At 39.1% G+C, this 22,903-nt stretch overlaps 1 long non-coding RNA gene across 1 annotated transcript in view; it reads left to right on the top strand.

Annotated features, from left to right (window-relative positions):
* Positions 1–11,552, top strand: part of LOC121924352 — a 24,236-nt gene extending 12,684 nt beyond the window's left edge. Inside the window, exons 2-4 of the long non-coding RNA XR_006102575.1 lie at positions 6,537–6,627; positions 8,544–8,633; positions 11,459–11,552. This is a non-coding gene — a long non-coding RNA (uncharacterized LOC121924352). The remainder of the gene's footprint in view (positions 1–6,536; positions 6,628–8,543; positions 8,634–11,458) is intronic.
* The last annotated feature ends 11,351 nt before the right edge of the window (positions 11,553–22,903 follow it).

Genomic DNA, 22,903 nt, shown 5'->3' with positions numbered 1-22,903 from the left:
GAACAGAGTGTTTAAAGCCATGTCCCACTGAAAGACATTTTTATTTTCTGGAATTTAGACCCCCCTCCCCCCCAGCTATGATTCATAGTCAAACTGATCTATCTGTTAACTTTTTGATTATCACCTCCATAATGCTTCTAACACTAAAAACCAAGCCATAAAATAGCCCCAAAGGATTCCTTATAACTTTCAGCACAAGCCTTGTGTTTAAAAAAGATACTTACTTTTATCCTGACTGCACATATTGGGCATTTCCTCTGCTATTTACTGTTAATGCCTGTTTTCCTAGATTTCTGTGCCAATGAGAATAGTAATTCTGTAAGAGCTCACTTTCTACACACCTTTTTTACCTATCTTTCATATTTATTTATTTATTTATTTAGCCCTGTGGAGAGTTAAGCTAACATATTAATCAATTAATCTTGTTAATCGATCTAGACTGTTTAAAACTCATTGCAAGAAGGAGGAGCTAGAAATTAATCACAAAGGGTTGTCAAACAAATATTGAATGTCCAGGTTTTCAAGCACATTTATATATTTTAATATTATGATAAACACCAGTCAGTAGAGGATTTTCATTTGGTAACATTTATCATGTCATTTTTAGTTAATAAATAATGTTTAGTTAATAAATAATGTTAATAATTTATAAATATAAATAATGGGTAGTTTAGCGTAAATAATGGGTGTTTTAGAATAACCCATTTTGCTAAATGAAATAGTATTAGTATATAACTAAATGAAATTCTTCTACTGTAATTGGTGCTATAATAATATTACATTACCATATATAGAGGGTGAATAGATGTCCTAACTGCAAAGGAGGACAAGACACCAAAAATGTAGGTCTTTCAAGAAAAATGGAGGACATGATTTAAAAAACTCAAAACACTCACAGAAATGTAAGTAAATTCATGCTTCTTAATCATGGCCAAAATGGAGGACATTTTGAAATTCCTCCAGGACAGAAGGTTGAAATGTAGGACATGTACAGGGGAAAGGGGGGCATCTGGTCACCTGGATGTATACTCGACTATAAGTCAACATTGTGTATAAACTGAGCACAATTTGGGGGGCCAGAATTGTGGATTTTGATATGACACCTGCATAAGTCGAGGGTAAAACATGGGGACATGTAACAAAGGATGTAAAGGATGAAGCAAAGGAAAACAGTGCCAAAGAACTTAGAAAATTACAACACTCATGCAGGCATAACTGTTTGTGCTCATCCTAAAGGTTGGGTGGATGGGAGAAGAGAGGATGGTCAGTGCCTCTTTTAGATGCTCCCAGGATGGATTAAGCTCTAGCCGTTTAGCAGGGGGTGGCTCATTTTTTGATAAGAGTTAAAATACAGTACTTTGACCCTTGGATAAATTGACCCAGATTTTTGGGGTCAGTGTTCTGGCTAAAATTTCTAGACATACTCATGAGCATATACAGTATGTAAACACACTGGTTTTGTGAGACATTTAACCTTCTCTATCAGAGAGCTCTGGTGTCACAATAAACTAAAATTCCCAGCATTCCCTAGCACTGAGCCAAGGCAGTTAAAGTAATAGTTAGAGGTCTTTCATATTCATTTCTATTTGATTCTTTTAACTCCTCCCCCCCTCTTTTTTTTTTTAAATTAAGTTTCGTTACATCTGGTTTAGCAAGAAATGGTATAAAATAAAATAGAAAAGAAAAAGAAAAAAGATATTAAAGAATTAGATCTTACATTGTTACTATATATATGTTGACGTAATAGTTCTAATCTAACAGTTCATAGTTGTCTCCTATCATGAGTAAATAAACACATTTAACAAACTATGAATCTACTATTGTAATCTAATACCATATATTATATATTTTATTCTACCCGCTCTGATACCACATTTTTTGATCCATTTCCCATTTTTTTTCTCAAATTCTTGGTTTGTTTTCCCTTCGATATACATTGTCAATCTATCCATTATTAACAGTTCATGTACTCTTCGCTTCCATTCTTCTGTCGAGGGTACTACCTTTAACTTCTAATTTTTGGCATAAACCATTTGTGCCTCTGAAATCATGTATAAATTCTTTTAACTGTTGGCTCCAAGGGTTTCATTTGAGCTGTTTTACGTTTGATGCGTGTGCTTTGACTGAGTTGTCCTGATTCGGGCAATGGTTATGTTAACACAAATACAGTATTTTGAGATGAGTAGTGTTTGTTTATGTGCAGTACAGATGGTTCATAATAAGCACGATAGTTGTCATGGCCACATTTTTATTTATATTGTATAGTCAAATTAGATGTAGATGGGCTGGGGGAAATGTATATGGACCATTTTCCTCCACCATAACCCCCTCTGGGCTACCACCCGTACTCCAAAATACTTTCATTTTTCTTTTGAGTCTCTCTCAAAATGATAATAAAAATAATATTTCACTTCCTGTTGCCATTTTGAGAAGGAATCTGTTGGAAACAAAGTTATTGGGTGGGTTTGGTGGGGGAAGGGGTCAGACTACACAGTTTTCAGGCAAAAATCATTTAAAAAACAATGGCAATCCCTCCCCCATTTATTGGGGCAGTGATTTGGAATTAGCTTCAAGAGTAGCAAAAGTGACATCCATTTGCCATATCCATTTGCCATATCTGGTCTGCAGGCCACACTTTCTGCAACCTGATGTAGACAGATAAAACTTTGGAGCCTCAAAACAGTGATGATTTATATGAAGATGAGACATGAGACAACAGTTTACCATACATGAAGCGTAATAGTCTCTTTCTGGCTAGTGAATTCTGCATATTGAATGGTTAAAACTAAGTCTGTCATAAAATAATGTATTCCTTAAAAAGTCAAGTTAATTTATTAGGCTTTGCAGGCCATATTGAGGATTTTTTTTCTTGTTTCAGTACCAGAGCAAAGTAAAATTTAGGGTCTTTGCAGAGAACTGTAGAACAACAAAATAAGATGCCATGCTGTAAATAAAATTTAAAATATCTCCTTTCCCCAAAAATATTCATTGCAGGTTTGTGATGTGTGCATAGTTGTGATTTGTGAACTGACAAATAATTTAAATCAGTGCTTCTCAGGGTATCTGGGGAACCAGCCATTATTATTTTCCAGCATGTCACCAACCATCACTACACATGTGCTCATTGGGTACAATTGTTTCTTTCTTTCCTGGAAACTTAAAAAGGAATGGCAGCCAATGGCTCAGGGACCAGCACTGGTCCATGGAGCAACATTTGGAGCACGCTGGTTTAGATAGTGGTGATGATGATGATTTATTGTAGTTATATCCTGCTCTTTAGAAATGCTCTCAGAGCTACTTACAAATGACACAAAAGGTGAAGATAATGGCAGTGGGGAAGGGGGATCAAACCCAGTCATTATCTATTTACTATGTCTGTGGTTCAAATTGGGAAGATGATAAGATGATAAAATTGCTCAGATGATTACAGTGAGCCTCTGTGAATCAGCCCTGAGAAATCTGAGCTCCCAGGTTGCTTAAAATTCATTCAGAAAGATGAGATAACGTTAAATGAAAGCAAATATGTCGTGCCCCTTACCATGAAAAACGTTTGAAATATGCATCTCTGCATATGACTGTAGAGCTTAGAGCTTAGAGCTGAGTTGCAAATTAAAAGTTAGTTCTCCATGGATATTTTCATTAGCCTTTCTCTGTACAGACAGAAGCCATTGTAGTTGTCGTTCCCACTACAACTCTGTACCAGCCGCAAGGGATTCTTTAGTCCTGTACGTAAGAATTTGTGGTTTCCATAAAGGAAAATTGTTTTGGGCTATTGTTTTTTCCTGACCAACTACTCAAATACTTGCTCTAATTATTTGTTATGGCTCCAACTTAAAATCCACACTTGCTAAATACCACACTGGGTTTTGCTGTCAATGAGTATGCTGTATTGTAAGCATAGATTTAATGTTGTAACAGGTCCTTTGCCTTTCTTTTGTACAATAAACTAAAGTTAGACCAACTAGAGTATGTGTCAGTTCAGCATTCACAAGCAATGCAAGCACATTTTAGACCTAAATTTATTATGACCAAGCAAAGATATGTCTCTTTAAGATAGCTGTTCCCAACCTGTGCTCTGAGAAGCCCGTATGGCTCTACATGCACTTCCCAGGTGCTCTGTGGCCATTCCAGGAAAATGAAAGAAATTTTTTTTTGAATGAAATTAAAGAATAAGAATATATTCTTAGATATACTCCTAAACACCATTAACTTGTAAGACATAGGGTAGTCCTCTTAGGAGCTCCGCCATAGAAATAAGGATTCTGCAAATCAAAAAGTTTGGGAACCCATGCTTTAAGATTACTTTATTCCTGATTGAAAGTGGTATGTGGAAAGGTAAGTACTTGGAATATTTATTCAACACAAAATATGGGAGCTATTCTTAAAAAAACAAGTTACCTTCCACCAAGAACCCTTGTGTTACTTTTAGGAAGTTACGTGTGCAAATTGTCCTGTCTTCTTTGGTCTGCAGCCTTTCGTGGCTACCCAAGAATAAAAGCTTTTTGAAATGCTCAGCATATATGTGATGTGAGCAGTTGTGATCACCAAAGAAAGAAGTGCCCATAAAAGCTGCCAAATTGACTATGAGATATGTTTGATTTTCTTCTTCAATGAGAACAAGATGCCTTATTTTAAATTTAGGGTACTGTTAGACAGTTTCATTTGCAGAACGAAGAAATTTTACATTACTGTTTGAACTTGTGAAGTAACGTAATTCATACTGTCAAGTTAGTTAAGAAATTTTAAATAATTGCTAGATGATATATTTGCTTTTTAAACTTAAAAAAAACCCTGGTGTCTCCTTTGGGAACAAACGTGGTAGGCTGTACTTCAAAGTTTTGGTAACAGACACTATTAATCAGGAACATAAAATGTGCACTATAGATTATGATCACATAGTGGATGCTTTGAAACATCTCGCTTTTGGAAGCCTGGTTTTTATTTCCCAGATATAAAAGTGAACATTCTTAATTCACCAGCTAAAAAGAAACCTGTTGGAAAGTTCTGAGGCATAGTTGACAGTTATAAAAATTTGCTCATGAAAATAGTTGGATGTTAAAGGAAAAGATTGGTACAAATAAAGAGTAGTGGGGAGCTCTTATTTAAAGGTTACTGACAATACAGTAGAGAAGCTACGTTATAGGCGAGTTTATCCATTCATTACTTGATTTCTCAACATGAGAACTGTACCTTTGCCAAATAATAGCTGGATATCTAAACTGATTTCATTGAAAAGCATTGACTTTGAAGGGCATATCTGGTGATCCTTACTAGATTTATGATGATACGTTTATGCATGCAGTTTATCAGTTATCACAGAGTTATTATGTGATGAACATAGTTTTGTGAATCAGGACTGAGCTGCAGCCTTTCATAAACAGCCTGAATTCTAGTGCTACAAGCTTACAGTATTCTTTACTAGTGCTTATTAAATGAATCTATAGTTTTGACCAATGCATTTTGGAGAACCATGCAAATATTTAAAGGGCTGATTTCCTCTGTTGCCTGCTACACTATTCCCAAAAGAGAGAGAGAAATGTATCTTGAGTATCAAAATAGAATAGCAAGCAGTGGCAAAAACTCCTTTGAAGATGGGAGAGGTTAGCAGTCTTCTCCTTACTCCAGGACTATTTGTAAAGCAAAAAAATGCTTCCAGCATAACAATGAAGTACCGTACTTTTTATTTCCATCAAGGTTCATGAGGATTGGACTGCAATGGAAATTTGTGTAGCCTTTCATGATGCTACTAGTATCATCTCCAGTTTGAAAATAATTGGGGAAGTTGGAGTGAGTGTATTAGGTGCTTCTTTCCCTTGTGGATGGGGTAGCAGACCAAGGAGGATAAGGTGTATACAGATAGAATAGAGGCTGGAACTAGACAGACTCAATTCCCGCTCATATTCTCATGACACTCATTTTAAACAACTTCAATTTCTGTAAACTGATTTTCTTTTCTCCACAATCATCTTATTTTTCTTGTTGTTCCTTGAAATTAACTTTTACGCAGATATTGATGTTTAAGCTCAAGTATCCAGTCTGGATCTTGTACAATGGCCCCTTGATATCTACTGAGGTTTGATTCCAGGCCCCGCTGTGGATACCAAAATCCTATTATGTGCAATAGCATAGTAAAATAGTGTCCCTTATATAAAATGAACTCAAGGTTTGCTTTTGGGGATTTTAGGGGAGAAACATTTTCAAGCCATGGATGGTTGAATCTGTGGATAAAGAATCTGTGGATATGGTGGGCTAATTGTATAATGAGCCTTCAATTAATTATTTCCTTGAATCACTATCAGGATTGATTGATGTTTCAGACTGAAGATTTGCCTGGGACAATTGAATTGAATTCAAGTGAATTTCATTTTTTAGTTGGCACAGCCACAATGAGGAAAATGCTTTGCCTGCTTTTGGTATTATTGAAGAGTACTGTACTAGTACTGACTAATACTTGAAACAAGCTCTGGCTTGCTTTTTAGTTAAGCTTTCTGTGAAAATTCATGTAATGATATTTTGTTTTCCTTTCCTTTCCATAGAGACATTCAGCACCACGATACTGGTGACTAGTCAGCTGAAATCATTTTTCTTACCAAAACTTGTAACAGTATGTTCAAAAATGAATATCAGGTAAAAATGCTTCTAACCCTTTTTGATTTACATGTTTTCTGTAAACTTGAAAAATAAATAGAACAAAATATTAGAAATATAATCTGTAAGCAACTATTAGTTGAAAAACATGTACATTGATTTGTAAACATTCCCTATGCCTGTGAGGTTTTTTTTTTAAAGTGTAGGGGTACATAGTTTCCTTTTCTGTTGCATAACATTCTGAGTCTTCTCTGAGGGCTTGACCAGGAATTCATTGATTTTGGCAGGCCTTGATAGCCAGTCATCCCTGAGCTTTCTCCTTCAGAGTCCCCTAGCAAGTTCACAAAATGAGAGAACATGTTAATGATGTGTTAGTATGGATAAGCACTTATCAGGAAGTAATTCATCGCTGGCAACAGCGTCTAGGTTTGGCATTGCATTCTATTTGTGAGTGGGTCCTATTATTATCATCATCATCATCATTATTATTATTATTATAGTATATTGTTAAACTTTAAATCATTGTATACATAAATTTTATATTGTGCATATAGTCATTTCTTTCGCCAGTCTCTGAAAGATCAAATGTGCAAATCTACATTGCTATATTAATACGTAATAATAATAATAATAATAATAATAATAATAATGTACTTTGGTTTTCTTTGTATGGGGTAGTACTTTAACAAATAATTACTCTCATTTTTATTGAGCCATGTCCCAAGTTTTGCCTGCAAACTGGATCTTGTGCTAAAGTACATTGGGCATTTTGATTTAATGTGCTAGAGCATGCTGCCAAAGTGGTCACCCTATAAATGGCTAAAACCATAAATGGTGATTGTTATTTTTTCTATTTGTGTTATTATTATCCTGCCTTTTCCCTGGTCCTTGGCATCAAGTTCACTTAGAAAATAGGTTTGCTTAATGCAACATAGAAATATCAGCTTTTTCAAAATGCTATAGGTAGAGTAATAGCTGAGACTTGGCTTATAGAATGGCTAATAATATTCCTGCTTTATTAATTCCCAATTTTTTTCATGACCCAGTTCAGTTTTGTTGATTTTTCTGTTCTCATTCATTGACATATTAATTGTTTGAAAAATAAATATTCACATTTTCTTAAGAAAAAAATTATAGGTGCCTAAATATTAGTATTGAATACTATCAGAAATTAAAAATGAATAAAATTATAGAACAAACTCCTGCAGCAGTCACCCCCCCCCCCAAAAAAACCCTATAGTAACACCAAAGATTACAAGCCATCCTCGAAACTTCCTGAAGAACCAAGAGCTTGATTGTATAACAAAAAGTTAGTAATTATGGTGTCATGCAAGCTTTTTGGGTGGGTGTTATGACCAAAAGCATACTGCTTCCCCCTAACACAACTCAGATGACAGAAGAGAAAGGAACAGAACTACATAAGAGAGTATGTATGGTAGCATATGATTCTTAATATTTCTGCCCATTTATGGCTTTAACATTAGGAATAAGGCTCCTTGAAGAGGTTCTCTGAACAAATAGGTGAGCAGTGAAAATAATACAGTTCCAGAGTAATATGCTCTGTTCATCCAACTGCACTCAGAATTGTGGCAATGGCATCTTGAATTAATTAAAGTTTCTGGATACATTTCTAAGACAATTCTGAGAGAAAGGTTTCTGGAAACTTTTCAAGGATGTACTTTTCAAGGATGTAATGTACAGTACATTATAGTTGGCTTACCATAGAAGTTACTAAAATATGAGTAGCCATGGCCAAATCCATCTTGTTCAGGAAGGGTGTGCCACCAAAAAGTAATAAAAACTTTCCGGGTTACCCCTTGAATTACCAATGTTACAATTGCAGCTTAGTCGTGATGCTGAGAATGAATTTTGAATGGATACACATGGAACACAGGTATTATAATTAAATAGTCAATATACAAGAGTTGGACAGATTATTTTTTGTTTCATTTCAGGGTGGCCCATTTGTTGAAATCTTCAGTGCTCAAGGCAAGAATCCTGGAAACAAGTGGAAAGTTTTTGGCAGTCCATCTGTAATTGGGAAAGTATGTTTTATAGTGAAATGCTGAGACCTTGGAATATAAACCATGAAAAATGTACATGAAGCTTAAAATTAGAACATAATTAGGGCTTTGACCTGACTGTAGAAAAGTTGTCACTTAGACTTCTTTTACCATGACAGAATAAATGACCACAGGAGTTAGCACTTCATGCCTACTTAAAAACGAGATTTGTTACAGTTATAGTTTCATACCTCAAAAATTTGAATAGAAGGAAGCTTAGAATAGCATTACTTTTCTGTTACTGGATCAAGTATATGGCCACTGGATCCCAAATTGCTAATGCTAATGTATTATATGTACTGTATAATATGTTCATAAATGTATTTTTTAAAAGGACAGCTAAATCTTTTGTTATGCTTTTGGGCATCTGCTAGTACAACTGAATTTTCTTCGACCTCTCCTCCTTTCTGCAGCCCTCCATGCCACCTAATACCCTGCTCTGGAGGACAGGTATCAAGGGAGTGTGACTGTGAAGTACCCAGAATTCATTCTGCTGAATGAAACAATTTCATCAGTAGGACAATACAGTAGTTACATCAGCAGAATGATGCTTCCCTATGTTACCTTCTAAACCAGTGGTTTCCAACCTTTCTAATGCTGTGACCCTTTAATACAGTTCCTCATGTTGTGGTGATCCCCAACCATAAAATTAATTTTGTTGCTACTTCATAACTTTAATTTTGCTACTGTTATGAATCGTATTTTCATTGTTACAAATTGAACATAAGTAAAGCATAGTGATTCATCACAAAAACAGCCTCAGAGGATGGCAATGGCCAGCCCCCTCTGAAGAAACCTGTCCAGAAAGCCCCAGGATAGATAGGTTTGCCTTGAGCCTTGGGCAAGGAGCCACACTCTCTCAGCTTCAGAGGATGGCAATGGCCAGCTGCCTCTGAAGAAACCTGTCCAGAAAGCCCCAGGATAGAGGGGCAGAGGGGTAGTGGTTCAAAGTGAAACTGGAACTCTTTGGTTGTGCTGTCTCTCTTCCTTTTTGCAGAGCTCTATGTTCCCAAGAGAGGAAGGAAAGGGGACGCTGAGGGCAGTTGCTAAGCAACTGAGGGACCTGGAGGTGGCTGCTGCTTTAATGAGCTTAGCTTGGAGGCCCTTTGTTTGGGAAGTGGTCCTCTGAGGGGAGGGGTCACTGGCGACCCCTGTGAAACTGTCATTTGACCCCCAAAGGGGTCCCGACCCCCAGGGTGGGAATCACTGTTCCAAACCATAGCCAAAATGATACTTATTCCAATGGTGGAGAAGTATAGTCTGGAATGGGTTACTTCCCTTTTCTGCTCTAGTAGGCAACCAGTCAGCTCTTTGGATCTTCATATAGATAGAGAGAAGTAACCCATTCCAACCCAGCTTTTGCTCCTTCCTGCTCTGGCTTGCATGGCCCTGTTTCTACCTTTCTCTTTTTTCCCGTTAAAATTAGAATGGCTGCTGATCAGCATGTAGAGGACAGTCCAGAGCTGTCTGGAGTCCACAGACAATGAATGTGTCTGACTGGAAGAGGAATTGGAGAGGGAGGCTTCCCTCTTCAAGGTTCCATTAATGAACAGGTTCACTTGTTTGGGTGAGGGATCCTCCCCAACATCTGCCATGCCAGTGGAAGTATATGAGGCTGCTACTGAGTATTCATGTGACAGAGGAGGGGGTAGCATTGGCCTGCATTGCAGCTGCAGCCTATCCTCACTTGGGGTGAATAATGGCTCATCGTCCTCGTTTCCCATCCCCCACCTCACAAAACTGTAAGTGGCTCCATCCTGACTTTTTGTGGTGGTCTGGGAAGCAGGACTTGGGGACGGGAGACGTCTTCAGCTGCATCTGACAGTGCATTGCTGAACAGAGATCAATTGCCACTGGTATCAGCAGTGCCTTCTGTAGCGGTGGTTTTTTTGGGGATGAGAAGGAATGTTACTGAGGACTTGTGCCACCATCTTGAGTTTGGAAAAGTATGCTCAAAGTCCAGGGCTTTCCCTTCAGCAAGATGACAGGTGTTTCCTCTTTCACCTCTAATCTAGAAGAGTTTCTGTGTATGCTATGACCAATATTTGTTTACAAAACAAGAGCAATCCTAAGCAAAAGATTTAAATTTGTGGCTGAAGTTGTACAAAATGAACACTTTAAAATTGCCTTTGTCCCTGTTCTATCTCTTACCAATGTTAAGAATCATTTCAGTTGGCCCTTTGTTTACTCAGACATTTGGAATCATCTCGTGAATGGTATGAGTATCTTTCATAAGTAACAGTACTTCATGCACAGACATTATATTACTAATCCTCTGGGTAGTCCTGTAAAATAGTTCTGTTTTTTTCTTGCCTAGAAACAGAGATGAGAACAGGCTCATCTGCTTAACATTTTCTTGTTAGATTGCTCCTAAAGGTAGACAAGCAACATATATCACACAACAGATAGCTTAATGTCCTGACATAATTTCAGTCACATTTTGACATAAATGTTTATTTTAGTGCAGTTCCTCTGTATGTGGATTGAGTGCATTTTCTGTGTTGTGCACTGGGGTGGGATGGGGACATGTTTATACCCCACACCCCTTTGAACTTGCACAAGGCCCATAAAGAGGCTCTCAAAATATAAAAAAAAACTATTAAGACATGAAAGCAATTCCTGATCTAAATCTAAAATCTTACTTATTCTCTTTAATGTAGACAGGCTCTGAATCCTGACAAACAGTGATATTATCATTTGCCCATGGTAGGCCTGATGACATAAAAATCTTGATTTGCTGTAAGCTAGTGCATTTGTTCAATTGCATTGGGGGTCTTCAGGATATGTTCCTTTTGTTGGTTTGCTAGGAGTTTGACAAGGAGGTGAAAAGCTTCGTCTTTGTTCTAGAAGGGAGAAGTCAAACTAATAAGATGCAGCTCCCAAAGAAAACAAGGCAAACACGTAAGTACAAAACTATTTTTTTATCTGTTTGTCTTTTTATAAATGTATTGTATGTCATAAAATGCAGCTGGGATTTGATTATCAAATTTGTGCTACACAAAGTTTTTCTCTTTGTATTTTAAGTTAGGTTCTTCCTATGTTAGAAGAAAAATAATTTATTTTTTGCAAGAACTATATTTAACCTATATTTTAATTCCCCTTTTCTTTGAACTCTTGTTGTTCTGCTTGAAATGGATTTATTATCATTGTGTGGATAAAGTGTTAGGAACATTTTGGGGGTAAGGTAGATTAAAATAATTTATGACTTATGACATATGCCTCTGAAAATGAAAATATTCTCCTTCCAGAAACAAATGTCACCCTTTGTAAGAAGGCAACTATCTTCCTTCCTTGTTGCCAACCTTAGCAACTCATATGTTACCTTTGGCAAATCACATAGCCTAAATCCAATTGCTTGTCCTAACTGGAATAGACTTATTCAGACAAGCATTGAATGGTAAGTTAACACTTAGGTAAATCTCATTAATTCAGTTTATCTATTTTAGTTAAAACTAGCAGTTATATTTAGGCCAATGGGTCCTGTAAACCTGACAAATAACATCACTGTATACATTTCTAATGTATAATTTATAAAGACCATTTAAAATGGTCTTTAATCACTCTCTGTGCATTCTGCAAAAAGAACTGTAATTCTGAGTTTCCAGCGTTGTGAGCCTTAATTAATTCTCATAGGTTACTTATTTAGGAAGAATATTTCTTTGCTTCGTTTATAAAATAAAGCTGTGAGTTACAGGATATATTTAGACCTGCTGGGGAAAGCTGGTATAGATAATTTTTCTCACAAATTCCTTCCATTAATTGTTCCTTGATGTGTATGAAAGGGCTATTTTATCTTTACTAAGGGCTCTCCCAAATGATCAGTTTTTAGCTCAGTAAGTATACAGTTAATTAGTAGCATGAAAAAGATGTATCTTTCCACAAGGGAAATATTCGTGTTCCAAGAATATCATTGTTTCCCATTGTGCAAAAATATACAGTATATACTTGACTATACGTTGAAAAATTTATGCCCCCAAAATTGACCCTAAAATCCTGGATCGACTTATATACGAGTCAGTACACTAGTACTGCTTAGAATGATCCAAAAATAAGCAAGCCTAATGCTCTGCTCTCCATTTAATACCAGCTCCTTCCATCCCCAGTCTGTTTTGCAAGCTTTCTTTCCCCATGAAAAGCTCCCCATTTAAAACCACTTGTTTCTCTCCCCTGAAACCATCCTTTGACTTATACATGAGATTGATTTGTACATGAGTATATACAGTGATACTTGTTTTTTCCAGTGAGCAAAGCCAGTTCAGTTTGTTGTGTTATCTGGATAATTTATTTTCTTTCTAAACATCTGGGTGTTCCATGGAATCACCCATGCCATCACAGATGAAGAGAAAGATCTAATGTGCATGCCTTGCACATTTGGTAGCAGTACATAGCCTGCAAAGAGAAGGTTGAGACTGACATACCTCAGGGCAAAGTTTGAAGAAGAAGCAGTAGATGTAGTCTTAGGTATAGTTATCCAGATGAAATTAAGAAAGAGAAATGTTGACTAGACCAAACTATCTAAATGATTTTCCAGTCAGTCCAAGGATTTTAATTTGGATCTCTACAGTCCTGACACTCTAATTCTGGGGACATTGGAGGTTTAGGTGCTGTATCAGCCCAAATTCTACCTGAACTAGGGCACCTGAGTAAGAACAGATTGGGTTTTTGTTTTGTTTTGTTCTTAAATTGTGGCCAGTGGCCACAAACTCTCTACCATGCATGATATTGAGGTTTTAAGGAACTACGAGGATTATGTTACTTGCAAGCAAACATGATCTCTGCCACCTTACAAACTAAGCACTGAAAAGAGCTGTGAAACTGTGGGATAAGGTAAGCCATAAAAGAAGGCAAATGTTGAACATTAATAATGTTTATTTGTCTAGTGTGATTAGAATGTAGGTTGAATATTCTACAATCTGAGATGGAAGAAGTATGATCCTATCTACAAGCCATATCACTGCTTATTATTGTACCACTAAATATTTGTTGTGGTAGTCACAATAACAAATGTGGTTGTAGCAATGAGTTACAGCATAACTTGATATGAAAATAGTCTTCAATAAATAAAGACTTTTTTCCAATATTTAGCGGGATCTTTAAAAAATGTTTTGCAGCATGTGTTTACAATTTTTAATGTCTAATTTTGCCCAGGCTGTGTATGTATGTGTGTTTCAGAAGTAACCAGAAAATAGTCTTGTTTGGGGGGGAAAGGAGGGATTGTTTAATTAGAGAAAATTATATAATCCCTTCTTTTTTCTCTCTCTCCAAAAGAGGACTATTTCTTAACCATATTAAATAGCTCATTTATGAATGCAGTCAAATGCTACTGCCATTGTCCCATGAAAGAAGAAATTATCCCTATTTCTGTCATGGAGCATTATTATTCTGCCTCCTTCCAGCCCAATCTACATTGCATCTACCGTATATTCCGGCATATAAGACGACTGGGCGTATAAGACGACCCCCAAATTTACAACTTAAAATATAGTATTTGGGATATATTCACCGTATAAGACCACCCCTCTCTTCCTTGATAAGTCAGAAAGGAGCTGAAGGCACACAACAACAGCAGCAGCAACAGACGAGAAAGAGGGGAGAGGAGAAAAAAGGAGAAGGAGAAAGAAGAAAAGGAGAAGAAGAGGAGGCAGACTCCACTACACTCTGAGGAAGGAGTGTGTTCCATGTTTGAAATAACAGCATACACAACATTATTTCACCCGCCCCGACAACTCCTCCCGCCCTTCCTCTTGGTGCATCTACACTTTAGAATTAATGCAGTTTGACACCACTTTAAGAGCTGCTGCTCCATCCTATTGGAATCCTAGGATTTGTAGTTTTATAAGGTCTTTTGCCTTCTCTGCCCAAAGAATGCGGGGTGCTGCTCCAAACTACAAATCCCAGGGATTCTGTATGGATGGAGCCGTGGCAGTTCAAGTGGCTCCTATTGGAATCAAAGCCCAGGAAGCTTTGTGCCAAATAGAAATGTGTTAGGCTGCAACGGCACTGCAGAAATAATCCAGTTTGACACCCCTTTAACTGCCCTGGCTCAGTGCTATGGAATCCTGGGAATTCTAGTTTTCTGAGACATCTCAGCAAACTTTGGTGTGACAACAAACTACAATTCTCAGGATTTCATAGCACTGGGCCATGGCAGTTAAAATGGTATGAAACTGGATTGTCTCTGGAATGAAGATGCAGCCTAAATTGGATCCAAGACACACTGCAGAAATAATCCAGTTCCCTAGCACTGAGCCAGGGCAGTTAAAGTGGTCACAAACTGGATTATTTCTGCAGTGTGTTTTGGACCTTGGTTATTAAAAATGCTCAAGGTCCAATCCATACTGCAGAAATACTCCAGTTTGAGGCTGCTTTAGCTGGCCTGGCTCAATGCTAGGGAACCCTGGGAATTGTAGTTTTGTGAGAAAGAGCTCTGGTGCCACAATGAACTACAATTCCCATGCATCTGAGGAAGTACGCTTAAGTCTAGGAAAGCTGCCACCTTTTCTTTCAGTGAGTCTCAAATGTGCTACAAGACCTATCTCTCTATCCTCATCATCACCACTATTGTTATCATTAAATCCAAATGCATCTGCAGAAGTGGGCTTAAACTGGCAACACTGATATAAATAAATAAATAAAGGATAATAATAATAATAATAATAATATACTGTAGACTCTATCTCTGGGGCTGGGATCTGGATGCATGGAGGCAATTCACTTGAAAAACCAGGGAATCCTGGGAATTGTAGTTTGTGAGGGCGGGGGGGCAACCACTGTCCTCTCTCTGATTGGCTGTTAGTGTGACTCCAAACAGGATTGGTTGCTCTGTAGCCTGGCTCTCAGAGGGACTCAGGGGCTAAGAGAGAGAGAGAGAGAGAGAGAGACCCTTTTCTGAGGGTGGGGTGGCGACCACTCTCCAGCCCTCTCTCTGATTGGCTGAAAACTGTGAGTGTGTGACTCCAAAGGATTGGTTGCTCTCTAGCCAGGCTCACTCTCAGGCTGGAGGGAAGGTAGAGAGACCTTCTGCCATCTGAGGATAGGAAGGGAAAGGAGAGAGCAAGGAAGGAAGGAAGAGAAGAAAAGGAAGAAAAAGGGAAGGAAGGAGGAAGGGAGGGAGGGAAGGAAGGAAGGAAGGAGGGGAAAAGAAAGGGAGGGAGGGAGGGAGGGAAGGCAGGGGAAAAGCAAAGGAGGAGAGAACGGAGGAGGATGCTCCTTTGCCTTTGAGAGAAGCCTTCCCTGCTGAGGGCTCTCTTTAGGACCCAGGGGCTTTCCGGAGTACAAGACGACCCCCGACTTTGGGGAAGATTTTCCAGGGCTAAAAAGTAGTCTTGTACGACGGAAAATACGGTATTTTTGTTTTTGTTTTGTTTCTTTAACATCAGATTAAAAACAATATTAGAAACAAAATTTAGAGGCACATCTTTACTTTCTTTGGCCATAGATTTCATAAACTGCCTCATACATTAACACTGGGTACAGAATTTTTATTAGTACAGGACATTTTATATGTACAGGTAAAAGAAGCTACTGTTAGAATAGAATACAGAGAAACATAATGGTTCTCAGTTGAAAAAGAGATCAAACAGGGCTCTATTCTGTCACCCTAATTGTTCTACTTGTATGCAGAAAACATCATATACAGAGCAGATTTAGACTCAGAGGAAGAAGATCAGAGGAAGGAATATCAGGGAACTATTACATTCATCTAATATATTCTGTAAAATATACCAAGGCCATGATTTAAAATTAACTAGGTAGGCCCACCAGAAGACATAAGTCTTTAGTGCTGTTTTAAAAGCAGTCAGCATTTTCAGCTGTCATATGTCCTCCAGCAGGTTTTTCCACAATCTTGGGGCAGCAGACGGTGTGGATGTGTCAACCAGTTCTGGTTGTCATTACACTGGGAAATCATTCATGTCCTGGCCATGGAGCAAACATTTCTCAGGGGACCTGAGAGTATGGGGATTGTACAGAAGAAGACGATCCTGTAGGTAATCTGGACCTAAACTATGTAGGGCTTTAAAGGCAATAACCAACACTTTGTACTTTGCCCGGAAACTAATTGGCAGCCAGTGGAGTGATTTTAAGATTGGTGTGATGTGATCACTCCTGGATGTATCTGTAATCAAACTAGCTGCCATATTCTGAACCAGTTGGAGTTTCTAGACTTGATACAAAGGTAACCCAATGTATAGTGCATTGCAGCAGTCCTACCTTGAAGTTACCAGCGCATGCACTACTTTCTTTACATCCTCCAGTGCTAGAATGGGGTTCAGTTGGCATATCAGCCCAAGTTGATAACAGGCACTCCTGACTGTCACATCTATCCGAGCTGATGTTTGGAGGTTGAGAACACAGTCTTTCAGGGTGAGTGTAACCCCATCCAGAACTGGTTGACACACCTCCAGCCCCAGATTAGGAGCCTTGATAGTAAGCACCTCAGTCTTTTCTTGTTTCAGTTTCAGTTTGTTTTTCTTCATCCAGCCCATTACCTCTTCCAAGAATTCATTAAGAAGAGACACACTACATGTGAAAGGGATCTAGGAGTCCAAGTAGACCACAAGTTGAACATGAGTCAACAGTGCGATGCAGCAGCTAAAAATGCAATTTTAGGCTGCATCAATAAAAGTATAGTATCTAGATCAAGAGAAGTAATAGTGCCACTGTATTCTTTGGTCGGGCCCCTCCTGGAATATTGTGTCCATTTCTGCGCACCACAATTTAAAAAGGATGTTGAGAAACTGGAGTGTGTCCAAAGGAGGGCGACTAAAATGGTGAAGGGTCTGGAAACCATGTCCTATGAGGAACGACTTAGGGAGCTGGGGATGTTTAGCCTGGAGAAGAGAAGGTTAAGAGGTGAGATGATGATGATGATGATGATGATGATAGATTTATTTCTAGCCCGCCCAATCATGAAGAATCCGGGCGGGTTACAACAATAAAATACAACAAATTACAATAGAGTTAAAAAAATCAAACCCTAGACCTACCACCACCACCACCCATTCCCAGTACTAAAACAGAATTAAACAGTAATAATATTAAAACATTAAAACATTAAAAACATTGAAGAAACAAAAAATAGGCAGAAATATTGGCGGGGGGAAATAGACAGATGAGGGGACAAATATCTCTATATCTGGGGAGGGTAACTAAGTTGGAAAGGCCTGCTGGAAGAGATCCGTCTTGAGGGCTTTCTTGAAAGCTGCCAGAGTGGAAATGTGACGGATCTCCTCCGGCAGGTCGTTCCATAGTTTAGGAGCAGTAGTAGAGAAGGCCCTCTGGGAGACAGATGTTAGCCTAGATTTTTTTTGGCTGTAGTAGATTTCTTCTAGAGGACCTTAGTGTGCGGGATGGACAATAGGGAAGAAGGCGTTCCCTCAAGTACTCTGGGCCCAAGCCATGTAGGGCTTTAAAGGTAATCACCAACACCTTGTACTTTGCCCGGAAACTAATAGGCAGCCAGTGCAGGGACTTCAAGACCGGTGTTATATGGTCCCGTGATCAATCTGGCTGTCATATTTTGTACCAGCTGAAGTTTCCAAACTTGGCACAAGGGTAGCCCCAAGTAGAGCGCATTACAGAAGTCCAATTGAGAGGTTACCAGTGCATTTACTACTGTTTCCAGGTCCCTCGGCTCCAGGAAGGGGCGCAGTTGGCGTATCAGACGAAGGTGATAGCAGGCGCTCTTGACTGTCGCATCCACCTGAGCTGTCAGTTGGAGCGACGAGTCAAGAAGCACCCCCAAGCTGCAAACAGAATCCTTCAGGGGAAGTGTGACCCCATCCAGAACTGGCTGACACAACTCCATTCCTGGATTCGGGGTTCCTATAGCAAGTACCTCCGTCTTACCTGGATTCAGCTTGAGTCGGGTTTTCCCTCATCCAGTCAATTACTGCCCCAAGACAGGCATTCAGAGGAGAGATGCCATCCTTAGTCACTGCTTCAGTACGAGACATAGAGAAGTATATTTGGGTGTCATCAGTGTACTGATAACACCCCGCCCCATGTCTCCGGATGATCTCACCCAGCGGCTTCATGTAAATGTTGAATAGCATTGGGGACAGAATCACACCTTGAGGGACCCCCGATTTGAGCTCCCTCTTGGCCGAACAGCTGTCCCCAAGCGACACCATCTGGAACCTGCCCGAGAGGTAGGATTGGAACCACTGCAATGCAGTGCCTCCAATACCCAACTCTCTCATTCGTTCCAGAAGGATACCGTGGTCAATGGTATCGAAGGCCGCTGAGATGTCCAAGAGCACCAGCAGGGTCACACTTCCCCTGTCGATGCCCAGACGGAGATCATCGACTAAGGCGACCATGGCAGTCTCAACTCCATATCCTGTCCTGAATCCGGTTTGAAATGGATCCAGAAAATCCATTTCATCCAAGATTGCTTGTAGTTGATTGGCGACTGCTCTCTCGATCACCTTGCTCAAAAATGGTAGTAGTGAGACTGGTCTATAGTTATTTCTATCCAGGGGGTCCAGGGAGGGCTTTTTTAAGAGTGGTCTAACTACTGCCTCCTTGAGACAGGGAGGCAGGGAGCCTTCCCTGAGGGATGCATTAATTATATTTTTCAGCATCTCCCTGATTTTTTCTCCCCCCTGGATAGCCAGCCAGGTTGGGCAAGGGTCGAGAGGGCAAGTCGTCTTTTTCAAACTACAGAGAAGCTTGTCCACATCCTCAGTACTTACCGACTGATAGCCCTGTTTAAATACTTGAAGGGATGTCATACTGAGGAGGGAGCTGACTTGTTTTCTGCTGCTTCAGAGACAAGGACCCGGAGCAATGGAAGCAAGCTACAGGAAAAGAGATTGCACCTCAGCATTAGGAGGAACTTCCTGAAAGTAAGGGCTGTTCGACAGTGGAACACACTCCCTCACAGTGTAGTGGAGTCTCCCTCCTTGGAGGTCTTTAAGCAGAAGCTGGATGGCCATCTGTTGGGGATGCTTTGACTGAGAGTTCCTGCATGGCAGGGGGTTGGACTGGATGGCTCTTGCGGTCTCTTCCAACTCTATGATTCTATACAGGGGTACCCCGGGTTACGAATTTAATTCGTTCCGCCGCCGCTTTCGTAACCCGAAAGGCTTTCGCAAGCCGAAAACCCATAGGCGCTAATGGGGAAAAGCCGCGATTTGGTGCGAAAAAGCGCCGAAAAGCACCAAAATTTCTTTCATAACCCGAAATAACCTTCGTAACCCAGAACAGTTTTTTTCAATTGATTTTTTTTCGTAACCTGGAAATTTCGTAAGGCGGCGCATTCGTATCCCGGGGTACCACTGTACTTAGCTGAAGCTTTTTTTGAAGGCATGGAGAAGTATATTTGGGTGTCATCAGCATACTGATAACATGCTGCTCCATGCCTCCGGATAATCTCTCCCAATGGCTTCATATAGATGTTGAATAATATTGAGGATAGAATGGCACCTTGTGGTGTGCCTTAGAACAGTAGCTTTTTTGAGGAACATCTATTCCCTAGGACCACCATCTGGAACCTGCCTGAGAGATAGGACCAGAACCATTGCAACTTAATGCTTCCAATTCTCAAATCTCTCAGGCATTCCAGAAAATACCATGGTGTCGAATGTTGCTGAGAGGTCCAAGGGGAACATGGAAGTACAAACCAAAGTAAACTTCTTTGTGATATAATTGATCTATTTTTGGCTGATATTGCAATGCAATCACAAGTATAAATTCTGCCAGTCATAACTGTGCTCACCATGTGCTCACCCTGGTCGCTGCTGAAACCTGGGCCTCCAGGCTCAGAGCAGAATTCAGGCGTAACTCCAGCTGTGAGTCTGCACTTTCAGGAGGAGTGTAACCTCATTTAACGTAGGCTGAATCCCTATTCCCAATTCTGTATTTCAACTGACCAGAAGCACATGCTTCTTGTCTAGATTAAGCTTCAATTTGTTTGCCTTCATCCTTAGGGCTGGCAGGCACCATTTTAGCACAGAAACAGTTTCTTTGAAATTAGGTGGAAAGGCGTGATAAGAGCTGGGTATCATCAGCATACTGGTGACACGTAGCTCCAAAACTCTGGAAACCTCTCCCTGAGGTTCTTGTCGATATTTTTTTCAGAAGTCTTACCACAGCCTCCTTATTAGGACCCTGCCTTTTTGGGATCCTGATAGATCATTGCAACTACACCTCCTCATTCCCCAGGCTTTGCCTGCTGTGCTATAGAGAACTCAGGTGGACAAGGATGGGACAGATTACCCCCCAACCAGGTTTCCGTAATGCATGCTAGGTCTATCCATCTATAATACAATCAGCCTCTTTCCTGACTGACTGCTACCATATAGCATTCCTTGTATAGAGGGCAGAAGTGACTTAGGCTGCAGTCCTATACAGTTGTTGTTGTTGTGTGCCTTCAAGTCATTTCTGACTTACGCAGACTCTAAGGAAAACATATCACGAGGTTTTTTTGGCAAGATTTTTTCAGAGGAGATTTGCTATTGCCTTTCCCTGAGGCTGCAAGTATTTGACTTGCCCAGGATTACCCAGTGGATTTCATACATGAGCTGGAAATTGAACCCTTATCTCCAGAGTTGTAGTTGAACACTCAAACCATTACGCCACACTGGCTTTAATCATACTTAAAATAACTCTCATTGAACTAAATGAGTTCTGCTTCTGAGTAGACATACAGCCGGCCCTTCTTATACACTGATTTTTTTATACACAGATTGAAGCATCCATAGTTGAAAATGTTCAAAAAAAGTATAAATTTCAAATATAAAACCTTGATTTTCCATTTTTTACAAGAGACACCATTATGCTCTGCCATTATATTTAATGGGACGAGCATCATAGGGAATAACAAGGTCCCACTGTATATACAATTGCACTTTAAATCACTTGGTTTACAGAAGTTGTCATAATTAATCATTGTATCACTAATAACCCATGAGTAGGTTTTCCCCCTTTTGGTTATTAAGTGGTGATGATGATGATGATGATGATGATGATGATGATGATGATTAATTAAATGCCCTGCTTTTATTTTCATATTTAAATCCAAAAATACAAAGGTTAAAATATTATTTTCTTTCTTTCCTGTGCTTTATTAATCCCATATTTCTAAATTTTATAAGAAAAAAATATCTGAAATTCTCAGGATTGGTGCGGTTGAAGCGACTTTAAATTTTGCTGTTGTAAATGAAATTGAAAGTCACTTAAACAGACATTATGAATTTATATTTTCAACTATATGATTTGGTTTCCATCTGATGTGTTTGGTTTAAGGGGAACATACCAATAATCTTTGAGCAGTATTTTGTAATTACAAATTAACTTTCCAAACATCGGCAATATGAGAAATGAGCTTTTTAAAGTATGCTACAACACTAATGCTTATGGATTCAATTAATTTTAAATTCCTACCATAAAATTTTCAGATCTCTAAATATTTAATACATCTTTTATGAGAAATGGGACTTTGAATTGTTTGTTGGCAGGGTTACAACAAAGTGCTTGGGCTTAATTTGAGAACATTTAATTACTAAGGCACTATTGTAATTTCTGTGTTTAGAAACAGCTTAAATTTGAATTACCATTTCCCTTGATTTTCAGTGAATTGAAAAAACATTCTGACTCCTCCACTTTGTATTTATTTAGGATTTTATCCTATAGGCAGGCTAAATGCTGCATATTTAAAGCCAAAGCAATGAAATAAGTTGTAAACTTTTGTATGGGTTAATAACAGGCAAAACTTGGAGGAATTGCTCAAGGCTATGTTAAATATACTTGAGGTGCCTGAGGCTGTGATCAGTGCTCTTGAAAAAGGATTGTTGATGTAAATTAAGTTTAAAATACTATTATAGGGAAATAAGAATATACAAAGCTGCCATATGGTACTCAGACCGTTGGCTCATCTAGCCCAATACTACCTGACCATTAGAAACTCTTCAAGGTTTCAGGCAGATTTGTTTCTTAAACCTACTTGGAGATTCTAGAGATCAAAACTGCAGGGCTGGTTCTGCCGTAAGGCAGTCTTCTCAAGTGGCAGTATGTGAGGATGACGGGTGTCCTCCTTTTCCAGGGCATGTCCTACATTTCAGCCTTCTGTCCAGGAAAAGTTTTAAAATGTCATCCATTTTCAGCATATGAATTTATATGGGTGTTTTTAGCTTTTATTTTGTAATGCACTACATTTTTTCTTGAATGTCTTACATTTCACAGCCCCTTGTTCTCATTTGCAGTTAGGACTTCTGGTCACCCTGGGAATGACAAATTTGCACTGCTTT

Source organism: Sceloporus undulatus, chromosome 2, assembly GCF_019175285.1.
Source record: "Sceloporus undulatus isolate JIND9_A2432 ecotype Alabama chromosome 2, SceUnd_v1.1, whole genome shotgun sequence".
Lineage (NCBI taxonomy): Eukaryota > Metazoa > Chordata > Lepidosauria > Squamata > Phrynosomatidae > Sceloporus > Sceloporus undulatus.
Note: the sequence above shows the minus strand (reverse complement) of the source record. Positions and strands in the feature narration are given on the sequence as shown.